Here is a 14,348-nt window from a genome sequence, read left to right on the forward strand (position 1 = left end):
TTATTTTCGAATGATTTAATAAATGATTCTAGTAATGTAATTTGATGTGTAGGTAATGTTTTGATATTATTCTGATTATTAGATAAGGTTTTAATAACTTCGTCATATCGGAATGCATCTTCTTGATCTAAATTACCTGTTATAAATTTTTTTGCTGAGCCAATTCCGTCAAAAAGAGATCGTTTCGCATGTTTTCCCCATAATGGGTTTAATTGTTCTATTTGTAAAGTGATTTTATTTTCTATTATTCGAATTATGTGGTAGGAGTTATCAAAGTACTTTGTGAAGTTGAACATGCTAGGATGACTTGAAAAATAGTCGTATAGGTTATCATATTGGTCCTTTAAATTTAGAAAGTGATCAGTTATATTTGTAATGTCATAAACATGTATGAAAGTCCAAAAGTCGGTTTGTATATGAGCAGTGCCTAGTCGTAAGGGTAGGAGGCCAGGATTATCGTTTAGGTTATGGAATTTGGGTGCATCTAATCTTCCTTCAGCGGTCCAAAAGAGGAAACTGAAATGGGAGGTTTTTTTAGTTCATTTATGTGAACAATTTCTTTATGTGCTTTAAGTTTTTTATGTTTAAGTAATTTTCCAGAAATTTCAACACGATTTCTGTCAAGTATTTGAGTAATTTCGAAAGGACCTAGGAAACGTTTGTCTTTTTTATTTCGTTTTTTGGGATTATGCTTGTATACAATTTGACCAATTTTGAATTCACTATTCGAATGACCGTTAGTATTTCGTTTTTGTAAAATTTTTTTCTTATTTGTTTTTAATTTTTCTTGTACATCTTTATAAACATGTAACTTTGTTCGATGATTGTCTACATAGTCATTATAGAAAATTTGGGGTATAAAAATTTCGTTTGGGTTTCTAGAATCTGTATAACCAAAGGTAAGTTCAAAAGGGGTGAAACTTGTAGAACTGTGTATAGAATTATTGTACCCTATTATTGCGTAATCCATTAAATCATCTTCGTCGGGGTAAAGTTCTCGTAGTATTCTAAGATGTTCAATCAAGGTTGAATGAACTCTTTCAGCTATGGAGTTGGATTCATGATGACCAGTTGTGGTGGCATGTATTTTAATTTTGTGTAATGCCAAAAGTTCTTTAATAGTATCGTTATGGAATTCTGTACCTTTATCTAAAACAATTAATTGTGGTACTCCGAATGATGTAAAATATTTTATTAGAGCTTTACTTATTATAACAGCTGTTTTAGAAGGAATGTCCATTGCTTGTGCGAATTTTGTGAATGCATCTGTTAAGGTTGGATAAGATTTTCCGTTGTAAACAAAAACGTCGATGTGTATAATTTGGAATGGTTTTGATGCAGTTTCGGTTAACATTAGCGGAACATAAGGTTTTTCTCTAGCATATTTATTTTTCTGACAAATTGCGCAAGAATTAATGTAATTAGTAATCGATTTTTTCATATTTTTCCAATAGTAACTTATTTTTAATTTTTCGAAGGTTTCTTGAATTCCTCTGTGTGTGGTTTTGCTTTCGTGGTAATTTCTGAGTAAAAGGATCTGTTCTTCTTCATCTGATACCGTATTAACTAATTTAGTGCATTTGATAAGTCTTGGTTGATTTGAAGAGAAATGTTTCCAATAAACTCTATTAAAATCATGATACATGTTGTCTTTGTTAAAATAGAGATAGAATGTGTAGTTAAGATCTGTGTTTTCTACTAAAAATTCGAATATACAACGTTCGTTGCCATTTTCTGGAATTTTAACTTTCGTAATCTTGTGATTTTCGAATGTATCTTGAGAAATGTTTAGTTTTTGATATAAATTTGGTGAACTTTGTTATTAATAATTTCATCTAATATAGGAATTCCTTGGTTAGTGGTTTCAAAAGCTGAATGAATAGTTGAGGAATTGGATTTAGGGGTGGAAGGTTTCGTCCAGTTAGGTTCGGGTGTATTGAGTTCGTCTCGTAAATTTGGAGGTATACTAGTGGTATTTTTAGGAGGCGGTATTTGTACGTCTGAGATAATATTTACTTTTGATTGATTTCGTTCATTGATAGAATTGTTTTCTTGTTCTAAAGAGTTTTCGAACTCTCGTAAGAAATCTAAAATTTCGTCATGTCACCGGGGTTATTAATAATTGAATCAGTTTCTAAAGCGTTAATTTGTATTATACTTAGACAGTCAGACACAACATTTGAAGATCCGCGTTTGTAAAATATTTTATAGTCGTATTCTTCTAATTTCAAACGCCATCTCACTAATTTTGAGTTGGGTTCTTTTAACTTGAAATGCCAGGTTAGGGGTTTGTGGTCAGTATATATGTGAAATTGTTGTCCGTACAAATAGAGTCGAAAGTGTTTGCAAGCCCATACGATTGCAAGTAATTCCTTTTCAATCGTAGAGTAATTGATTTCTGAATCATTCAGGGTTCGTGAAGCTATAGGTTTATCATTTGGAACGGTACCTTGTGATAATAATGCTCCAAGGGAATAGTTACTACTATCGGTTGTTAGAATCATTGGTTTGGAAAAGTCTGGATATTGTAATATAGGATCGTTTGTTAAAATTTCTTTGCAATTTTGAAAAGAGTCATTGAATTCCTTGTCATGAATTATTCGCATTCCTTTTATCAAGCATTTAGTCATTGGTTTGGTCAGTTTGGCAAAATTTGGTATGAAACGGCGGTAATATCCAAGAAGTCCAAGGAAACTTTTGATTTCGGTTTGGGTTTTGGGAATCGGGGAGTTTTTGATTACAGAAATTTTCTCAGGATTAGGTTTTATACCTTCGGGGGTAATTATGTGACCTAAGTATACTATTGATTTTTGAAGGAATTCGGATTTGTCAAGTTGTATCTTTAAGTTAAATTTTCTCAGTCTGTCAAATACTTGTTTAACTCTTTGTGTGTGTTCTTGAAGAGAAGTACTGTAAATTAGGATGTCGTCAAGGTGAACAATACAGGTTTCGTCAGTAAGTCCTCGTAATACATTGTCCATTACGCTTTGAAATGTGGATGGGGCATTCTTGAGTCCAAAAGGCATTCTCTTGAATTGTAAGTGACCTTGTCTAAATTCAGTTTTGGGTACGTCTTCGGGGTCAACTTCGATTTGGTGGAAGCCACTAGCTAAATCCAAGGATGTAAAATAGTTAGCTCTTCCTAGTCTATCCATAATCTCACTTATTCTTGGGATTGGATGACGGTTTTGAATTGTTTTTTCATTTAGTTTGCGGTAATCTATTACCAATCTCCATTTTTCCTTGCCGGAAGCATCTGATCGTTTTGGTACGATCCAAATGAGTGCAGAAAACGGTGAAGTAGATTCTTCTATAATACCTTCGTGCAGCATTTTTCTTATTTGTTTTTTCACTTCCTCTCGATGAATTTCCGGGAACCGATAAGATTTAGTGTATATTGGACTATCGTCGGTTAACTTAATTTTATGTTTGATATCGTTAGTAAAACTTAAGAATGCCTTCGCAATAAAGAATATCTCTATATTCATAACAAAGTTTTCTTAATGCTTCCTTTTCTTCTCTATTACAATGATCTAATCTTATATTTTTTAAATTTTCTTTCAATTTATTATCATTGGAATTACCTAAGTTTATTTCTGATTCTACTTCCAGTTTGTCTAAAAAATTCACTTCAACTAAATTCAAGGGTTCAATATTAAAAGGCTCATGAATATTCAGCTTGACAGGGTTCTCATTTGAATTTAATATTGTGGTTATTGCAAAATTATTGACTATATTTTTACTTATGCTTTTGGCGTTTCAAGGCCATTACCTAGCTTTTCGTAATTTAATATTCCAATGCCATTTTTATGATTAACTGGTAATTTTACAGCTTCTTGAGTACGAGAATAACTTTTTATATTATTATTAGCGTCTGTACCAAATATTAGAGGAATAATTGTATTAGGAGTAATAATTTGCATTTTACTGAGGTTAACACTAGCATTTAATTGTTTAAGTAAATCTATGCCTATGATTCCATCAAATTTTTCACTAAACTTGAAAAGATAAAATTTGTGAGGCTCTTGTAGATTAAAAATATTGAACAATGGAATATACGCTACCTCGTCGTGATAAATAATATTATGAGCAGTTTGAATATTAAAATTTTCATTAAATATGTAATTCGTATAAAATTTATACGCTAGTTTCGGATTTATAAGTGACTTTGAGCTTCCTGTGTCAACTAAAAATTTTGCATTTATTTCTGGAATTTCTATAAATGGCAGATTTGTTTTTAATGCATTCACATATATTAAGTTACCTTGCTTGGGCTCGTGAGAGTATGAAAATCCTGAGTCTGATTATTTGATATTTCTGTAATGTGAGCATCTGTGTAAAAATCTTTGGAATTCTTCGGATTACCTACATAAGAATGTTCTGTTTCCTGTATATAATAATTGTTTATATTAGCGTCGTCGATATTTTCATAATAGTTTGGATTTTCTGAATAAAATTGATCATGAGAATCAGAATTATCTACAGATTGATTGAAAAGTTCTGCAGATGTGAATTTGGGTCTCGAATGGGATTTAACTACAGTATTTCCTGAAGAGATATCCATTGGTTCTGGTTTGAAAGCTTGTGAATTATTTGGACGATTATATTGCGGATTATTAGGACGAATATTTTGAGGTTGATTGAAATTCTGTGGTGATTGTGAGGGTCTTTGTATCGGGTTGTAGTTTTGGTTTGTGAAAAATGGATGACGTTGAGTTGGATAATTGTTATTTGGACGCCAATTACTGTAAAACGGATTTGTAGGAGAATGTTGTGTATACCTTGATGGGTATGATGCTGGAGGATGGGTTATTAAATTAGGTGGAATTATTGGACGGGGTGGTTGAAATGGTTGTACATTGTTATGATTTGTGGGATAATGGTTAATATTTTGTGTTCTAGTAGGTGTAACCCTCAAACTAGGTTTGAATGACACATTTGAATTCAAATTACTTGATCTTTGGGTAGAGTTCAAAAAGTTTTCTTCTTCTACAACTAAGCTCATTGCCTTTTCTAGACTGTCAGGTGATCGTAAACGTATGTTAGTTTGTATAGGTAAAGGTAAACCACGAACAAAAGTTTTTAAAGCTAAATTATCGTAGTTCCTGAGATGTAAACGTTTTTCACTTGAGTCTAAATGTAAAGTGTTTAATTTAGAAATAATGAGGCTCCTGGAATCTTGGCATCGCATACCAAAATTATAAAGGGTTTCATTCTTAAATGGTTTTAGGTTAATGAGATCTTGAACTAAACAGTCAATGTCTCGTTGATCTCCAAAACTTAAATTTAAAGCTTGTTTGATTTCATCCCATGTTTTTAATTCTGTGCGCGAACCAATTAATATTTGAGCTCTACCTGTTAATTTTCCAATAATAACTCTAAGTAAAAATGTGTTTAACGCATTATCTGAATTACTAGCAAACGCAGAAATAAAACTATTAATATAACAATTACCTATGAATATATTAAGCTTATGAGGGTTTCCATCAAAATTTGGAATTGAATCTAAATATAATTTAAGTAGTTCGTACCTGATGTAGTCATTTTTAAATCTATATTTTCTAAACTATTTTCACTAGAACTATTTTCAAAATTTTTATCCTCGCTTGGTCGAAAACTTAAAATGCTTTCAAATAATATACTTATGTTTTCTACTTCAAATTCGCTCATCAAAATATACTAACGATTATATATATATATATATATATATATATATATATATATATATATATATATATATATATATACTACTAAATTATTAGATGTGGAAAAAGGAAATAATAATCAGCACTTACGTTAGAACTAAAGCTATCATATTCTAGGGGTCCTAAAGGTTGGAACGATGTTAGTTCTTAGCCCAGGAAAATCGTGGTCCTCGTTTCCTAGCTCTTCTGAAGTTCTTCACTGGTGTCGTCCACTGAAACCGCTGGAATTGCTCGATGTCCACTCGAACTATCTGCAGTTCTTCGATATGCACTCGAATTTACAGTTTCTGAACACAAATTCGAATATTTCGGTTAATCGTTGAAACGAAATATTTCCCGTGCGATACGTTAAATTTCCTAAATATCCTATTGACTGCGCCAATTACGTTGCTGAACTGCGAGAAGGCGTTATTAAGAAGGAATTACACACCGAGAAACGTTTATTCAATACATTGACAAAAAACAGAATCTGAATTTATTACAGGTTTACAATATTTATATGTTTTACAAAGTGCGTCGTCGGCGTTATACAATAAAGCTTAATAAACAATGTTCATTGACGTAACTCCCCACTCTCATAGGTGATTTGGATTGCTCAGAGCTGGAGAGGACTACGTTCACGGGATGTTCGACATGTTTCTATTCGAGTATTTCGGCTAACGAAAAAAATTATGTCCGGAGGCCCGGATTTTGAGTGCCTATAATTGAAATAGGCTCGAAATATTTTTAGCCCTTCATCATAAAGTATAACCAGATGAGTATACAAAAATTTTTGAAAAGGGGGGCCGCCCCCTACCCCCCTCAAGATTTTTTTGGGGGGTCCGAAGCTATCTCATTGTTCATTATTTTTGGTTCTCTACACAACGGTTTCTTTATTTTTTTTTTTCTACGACGTCTCCTTCCTCTTCAAAAACCCAGCTCATGTTCGTGTTAACTAGTACAAGGAACGGCTCTAAATAGCAAATTTTCAAGATGCTCCGATTTGGATGAAAATTTGTGAGGAGGGGTAAAATATGGCCAGAAGAACGGTTCCGATCATAAAAATTTTCCAAAACTAGGTGTAAATTGTTAAAACTGATTTCGACAATTTCATTAGGACCGGATAAGGAGGGGTTCTTAAATTTTGTTCCGCGATTTGGCTAAGAATTTGAGATAAGGGGTTTTCGGGGATGAGGAAGCCAATGATAATATCAGTTTTACCATTGAATTCCAATAACATGGATAAAAAAAAACACCAAAAGTATTGGTTTTTGTCGTTTAAAAAATAGTAAACTACTGCCGATTTTCACAAAATTCCGAATATAGAGTACATGCGTGATAAGACTTTCTATCTACTATATAAAAATAAGTCGGGTTTTCCTTCCTGACGCTATAACTCACGAACCGATTTCCACGGTTTTGCATTCATTGGAAAGGTCTCGGGCTCCGTGAGGTTTATAGCAAAGAAAATTCAGAAAAAATTTCAACAGGAAAGCGGGAAAATCTTTTTTCACATACAGCGCCATCTCTGATACATAGCATGTACTACAAACCAATATTTTAAGTAGATTGCGCCGATACATTGTTTGACAGCTATTCATTGTTCTCTGCTCAGTTAATTTCATGTGACAAACCGGTATTGTGTTCACTGTGAAATTGTGAAGCAAAGTAAAAAAAATAAGTTATTCGTTTCCTAACATTTCAATTGGAAACCATCAAATCAATCACGTGTATTGTGTAAATTTTTATTCAATTTCAAGAGCAGGCATTTGTCTTTAAGGTGGTAAGTTGAACTGTGTAAATTATGTGGATTGTGCATTTGAGGTTAAATTCACCACTCTGTCCATAGTCCGCCTCCGAACAAGACATGCAGGCCAGCAACAAGTGTATTCACAAAACTTAAGCGAAGAAAGACAAGATATAATAAGAGAAAATGCCCGATTGAGACAATGCGTGAGCACACGAAGATCATTGGCATCATACAATCGCTTGGCATTCCAATATGATCCCACTGCGAACTACAGTGATGATGAAAATATAGATATTAGACCAATGACGACTATATGCCGATATTACAATGCGTTAAAGTTCAAAAGAGAAACGGCTGGATTGTGCTGCGCAAGTGGAAAAGACAAACTGGATCCATTACTTACACCACAGCCACTGAAACCATTGTTCGATGGAAGTGATCCCGATTCCAGCCATTTTCTTCAACACATCCTTGAATACAATAACTGCTTTCGCATGACTTCCTTTGAAGCTAATATCATTCGAGAAGGCGGCTTCATGGCGACTTGCAAAGTAAAAGATACAACACACATAACCAATCACTCACACCAACACAATGAATTGCAACACATAACAACTACATATACACCACACACTACACTACACAAATGATTGTTTGAAATTACAGATACAAGGACAAATATATCATTTTGCATGGTTCAATAGTGCCAACACCAGATGAACCGCATCAATTTCTGCAAATACATTTCATTTCGTCGATGGTGGATCAGCTGAATGTGCGGTGCAATATACAGGGAACACAACAGTTAAAGAGACGAATTATTGAACAGTTGCAAGCATTTTTTCACGCTAATAATGCTGTGGTTAATATGTTCAAAACAGCATATGAACGAATGCCATCGGATACACACAAGTTTGTCATAAGAGCTGATTGTACCCCAACAGGTGAACATGTGCGAAGATTCTATGCACCCACCGTTAATGATGTTGATGCAATTATTGTTGGCGATCCAAATAAATCGCGACATTGTCGTTCAGCGAAGAAGCAATATCATGCATCGTGTAAACGGGACACATCGTTTGTACGATGCGTTACAATATCCAATCATTTATTGGCAAGGGCAAGACGGATACGACATCGCGTTGAAGATGGTCGATCCAATTACAATTTCTATTATTGGTTTCCATTAACAATTCATTTAATTTTGCATTTTCAGGCGTATCAACGAATAAAAATCTAAGCGTAATGAATTACCATGCGTATCGTATGATGATTCATGCACATGAGGAGAATGTCATTCTGAAGTGCCGTCGGCTATTCCAGCAATTCGCTGTCGACATGTATGTCAAAGTCGAGACAGAACGTTTAGCGTTCATCCGATTCAATCAGGCAAAGCTACGATCTGAGGACTATATACACTTGCGTGATGCTATTCATTCAGATGGTGATGTTCAGAATATTGGACGTCTGACGATTCTCCCATCATCTTATATCGGAAGCCCACGCCACATGCACGAATACGCTCAAGACGCTATGACGTACGTGCGAAATTATGGAACTACGGATTTATTTATTACATTCACATGCAATCCGAAGTGGACGGAAATTGAACGTGAGTTGGAACCGGGCCAAAAACCGCAAGATTGCCATGACATAATCGCCAGAGTATTTCAGCAAAAACTCAAGGTTATGATGGATGTGCTTACTAAATATCGAGTTTTTGGTGACACACGTTGTTATATGTACTCGGTGGAATGGCAGAAGCGTGGACTACCGCATGCTCATATCCTAATTTGGTTTCTGAACAAATTACATTCAAATGAAGTGAATGACATCATATCGCTGAAATTCCTGATCCAGTCACTGATCCCCATCTACACGACATTGTGACGACACAGATGGTGCATGGACCGTGCGGTGCATTAAATCCATTATCGCCTTGCATGGCTGATGGAAAGTGCACAAAACGATATCCGCCACCGTTAGTTGCTGAAACAGTCACAGGGAACGATGGATGTCCAATTTATCGTCGGCGTTCAAAAGAAGATAATGGGCGAACTATCAAAGTTAAAGTTCAAAATCAAGAGATTGAGATCGGAAATGAATTCATTGTACCACATTGCCCGCTGCTATCACGAATTTTCGAAACACATGCAAACGTTGAGAGTTGTCATTCGGCCAAATCAATCAAATATTTGTGCAAGTACGTCACAAAAGGCAGCGACATGGCTGTGTTTGGTATTGCGTCGGAAAATGCGAATGACGAAATCAGCAACTTCCAAATGGGCAGATACGTCAGTACTAATGAAGCACTGTGGCGATTATTGTCATTTCAAATTCATGAAAGATATCCCACAGTTGTACATTTAGCAGTGCATTTGGAAAATGACCAAAGAGTTTACTTCACTGAAGCTAATGCGGCACAACGAGCTGAGAGACCACCATCGACAACATTGACTAGCTTCTTTGCAATGTGTGAAGCAGATCCATTCGCAGCGACGCTGATGTACGATGAAATGCCCAAGTATTACACTTGGAATCAATCAACAAAGAAATTCCAACGTCGCAAACAAGGAACCCCAGTTCCAGATTGGCCACAGGTGTTTTCCACTGATGCACTAGGTCGCATGTATATTGTTCATTCTAGAAATGATGAATGTTTTTATTTGCGACCGCAGTTGGTAAATGTACGTGGACCAAAATCATTTGCGCATTTGAAAACTGTAAATAGCCACCAATGCCAAACATATCGAGAATCATGTCAACTATTAGGTTTGCTGGAGAACGATTCTCATTGGGATTTAACACTTGCGGATTCAGTTGTTTCATCAAATACGAACGCTGTTCGCAATTATCATCACCACATGTTTTCCTTCACAACCAATTCAGTTATGGAACAAATACAAAGACGACATATGTGAAGATATCTTGCATCGCTTGCGCATTCAAACGAAGAATCCTGACATCCAAATAACCGATGAAATCTACAATGAAGGATTGATTCTGATTGAGGATCAATGGTTGACTATTGCAAACAAGCTACTGATTGAAGTAGGAATGATTGCGCCAAATCGATCGATGCACTATGCATTCAACCAAGAATTAAATCGAGAGCTGCAATACAATGTTGATACATTGCAGGAATTCGTTCGAAATAATGTGCCGTTGCTGAATGAACAGCAAAAAAAAAGGATACGAAACATTAATGCAAGCAGTGGACAATAATACTGGTGGTCTATTCTTCCTGGACGCACCTGGAGGAACAGGGAAAACATTTGTCATTTCATTGATTTTGGCCACTATTCGATCAAGATGTGACATAGCTTTAGCGTTAGCATCATCTGGAATTGCGGCGACTTTTTGAATTTTTGAATCCACCACGACTTTGCAACTCAGGTGAAAATGTATGTATTCCTCGAATACCAATGATTCCGACTGATCTTCCGTTTGAATTCAAACGATGCAATTTCCAGTTCGCCTTGCGTTCGCAATGACAATCAACAAGTCGCAAGGCCAATCGCTTAGTGTTTGCGGGATAAATTTAGAAAATCATTGTTTTTCACATGGGCAGTTATACGTTGCGTGTTCACGAGTTGGGATACCATCCGCTTTGTTTGTGTTAACGTCAGACCAAAAAACAGAAAATGTGGTTTACCAAAGAGTACTTCAATGAAACGGATAATTTGCGGACACGTATAACGCTTCGATTCAGTATTTACTTTGGATTCACTTTCATTTACTTAGAGAAGTTCAACTAAATAACACTTCATTTTTGTAATCGAAATGAATTCATTACTGTTGTGAAATGAAATAAAATTTTTCCTTGTCAAATATAAAAAAAAAAAAAATTTTTCTTCATCTTTTAATCACCAAACGAAATGTTACATAAAACGAAGCCATCTGGGGGGAAACGGAGTTCGCCGGGTTTGCTAGTGTTCTGATCAATTTTGGAAAAAATAATTTTTTCCTCATACTTGAAGAATTTTTAGAAAATATTTTTTTTTTCTCCTTCGTATAAAATACGTCATGTTCCAATTTTTCCATCATATGATCCACAATATTTGAATTTTATTCGAATTAAGATTCTAAATTTTTTGTAAATTATATCCCTTGAAAAATTATATGTCCCACGTCTATGGTATAATGATATGAAAATATACAGAATCCGAAAGCACAACAATGATATTGTCTGAAAAAAATATATTCTTCTTATTTTACCCTTGAAAATAAAACAAAAAAATTTGAAATTTCAATTAAGTATAATAGTAACAATGTATATTCATAATAAATCCATTGAACTGAGAATAATGAGTCGATTAATCATTGTATTTTTTTTCTTGGAAATAAAACCAAAAAATTTTATAATTTCCAGACTTTTATAATTGAGGCGTTTTATTATTATTGAATCTGAAGAATATCGGAGGTACTGTCATAGGAAAAATATATCTGCTCTTATACCGATTATACAAGGCGAGTTATGACGTTCTGAATTTGAATTTTACAAACGGAAATTGCATTTTCGGAAGAAACCACATGATCCGATCCAAAAATGATATGTTTTTGAGGATCTCCGACAACGAATACATGATATCCAATAATTTCCTATACATACTTTTGATGCGAAACCATATGTTCTATATTTTGGAACGTAACCGAGAAATATTCGGAATATTGTTGTCATCCCTTTGTATAAAATTGAATAAATTAGAAACTATGAGAGTTATCATGGTATTTATGGCATCAATCTATTCACAAAACCTCAATCTCAGTCCACAGTTCCATTGCAATTCTACATTCCCAAACATAGGTGTATTGGTGTATTATACAGGGTGGAAGTCGAGACAATTTTTTTTCTCAAAAAAATCCACATAAAAATTCATATTATCTACAGATCACCAGCTGAAACGTGGTAATGAGGAAAAATCGAATGAAGACCATAGGTACTATCATAGAAAAAATATATCTCTTTTCTCTTGATTACGCAAGGCAAGTTATAGAGGTTTGAATTTGAGGTTTTGCAACGGAATTCGACATTTCGAAGGGTACCCCTGTAGAATGAAAATGGAGAAAAAACCTAATATTTTTTCTGAAATCTCCGGCGACGATTACATGATATTTGATTATATTCAACATACTTTCAAACGAAACCATATTTCCAATATTTTGGCACAAAACCGAGAAATTTTCGGAATATTGCCGTTGTTTTTAAGATGAGGAAACCTCCAATTCACTCGACAGTTCTGTTGCAATTCTTCTTTCCCATACATTCACGTATCATATGGGGTCGGAGTTGAGACAAATTTTTTTCTCAAAAAAATCCACATAAAAATTCATATTATTCGCAGATTAGGAATTGAAACGTTGGGTTATAGGAAAATCGAAAGAAGGACATAGGTACTGTTATTGACAAAATATACCTTATTTTTCTTGATTATACAAGGCGAGTAATAAAGCTTTGAATTTGAGCTATTGGAACAGAATTCGACATTTTCTAAGGGTATCTACCGCTGTGAAATGACAATGGAGAAAAAACCTTTTCTCTTCGAATGTGACCTAATTTTGCACATGGGTGTCAAATGATATGGGCGTTTTAAGAAAGTTGTCAGTTTAAAAAAAATTGTGGAGAGGTTTAGATTCATGAAAATCCATGAAAATTGAATTTTCGAAAAAACCACATGTTTGAATCAAAAACTAATATCTTTTTTGGAATAGGAAAATGAGTATTTTTTTAATGTCCCGATTATTTTGGTAACATATACCTTTTCATTGTAATACATCCTTTTTTGTCTTCAAATTAAAAATGACATACTTTCATTAATAACAAGAACATATGCAAAAATATCAATTTATTACTAGATTTTTCCATTCACTATACAAAATATATTTTTCTATATATAAAAATGCATAATATAATTCAATACTTATGATGATTCTCCTGTATTGTATTGAAATATTACAACGTATTTCCATAAAAAATAATGTTAAAATATATTTTACTCTCATAAAACGAATATCAAACATAATAATCATTCATTTAATTATTTCTATATAGATAAGATATTTTCTATTCACCTTTTTCAAATTTGTTGTAGAATTTAATTAGAATGATTCGTAAACTTCAATTATCCTCATTATATCGAATAAGTTCTCAAATATTCGTAACACACAGTATATGAATCAAAAATTTCATAATCATTTACCGATACATTAATAAATAGACAAAAATATTATATTCAAATCAACTTCCTCTATCTATATGTTGTTAAATATCTGTAGTTGTCTTTGGTTTTTTAAAAAAAATATTATTTGGTAAGTTGTATTGAAATCATCATTAAACTTGATCAATACTTTTTCAATATCCGTAGAGAATTTATTAACAACTAACAGATGTTAGTAAAGTACCGTCACCCGGGGTTAAGTTGGACTTTTATGGTCAAGTTGGACAAAGGACCTATTTAAAATATATATATATCTAGGCAATCAAAGAGATACATTGTCTCGTTGCGTGATTGGTTGCAGCGTTAACCATACACATCAGGCTTTGTAAGAACGTGGTTATGTGTGGACGCATTCGGTAAGTTATGAAAAAAAAAATTCTGAAATATTGTTATAAAATTTGTCAATTTTAAAACACTTGTTTTAAAACTGCTGGGGAAAATTATTCTATAATAGTTCGTGCATGAAATTTTATCAGCAAAGTCTTTGATATGTATTTAACCAACAATAAGTGTTGAAGGTCACATTTTTAACGTTGATTGAGAAACAGGGCCGTACTATGGAAAAATGTACCTCTTACAGGGTGAAGTTGGACAATGGTGCGCAAGTATAAAAGACCGCTTGGAACAAAGCCTTACCAAAATTATAAACCTGAATCGATGGTTAAGGCTGTGGAAGCTGTAAAAAAAAAGAAGAAA

This window comes from Diorhabda sublineata, chromosome 11 (genome assembly GCF_026230105.1).
Source record: "Diorhabda sublineata isolate icDioSubl1.1 chromosome 11, icDioSubl1.1, whole genome shotgun sequence".
Lineage (NCBI taxonomy): Eukaryota > Metazoa > Arthropoda > Insecta > Coleoptera > Chrysomelidae > Diorhabda > Diorhabda sublineata.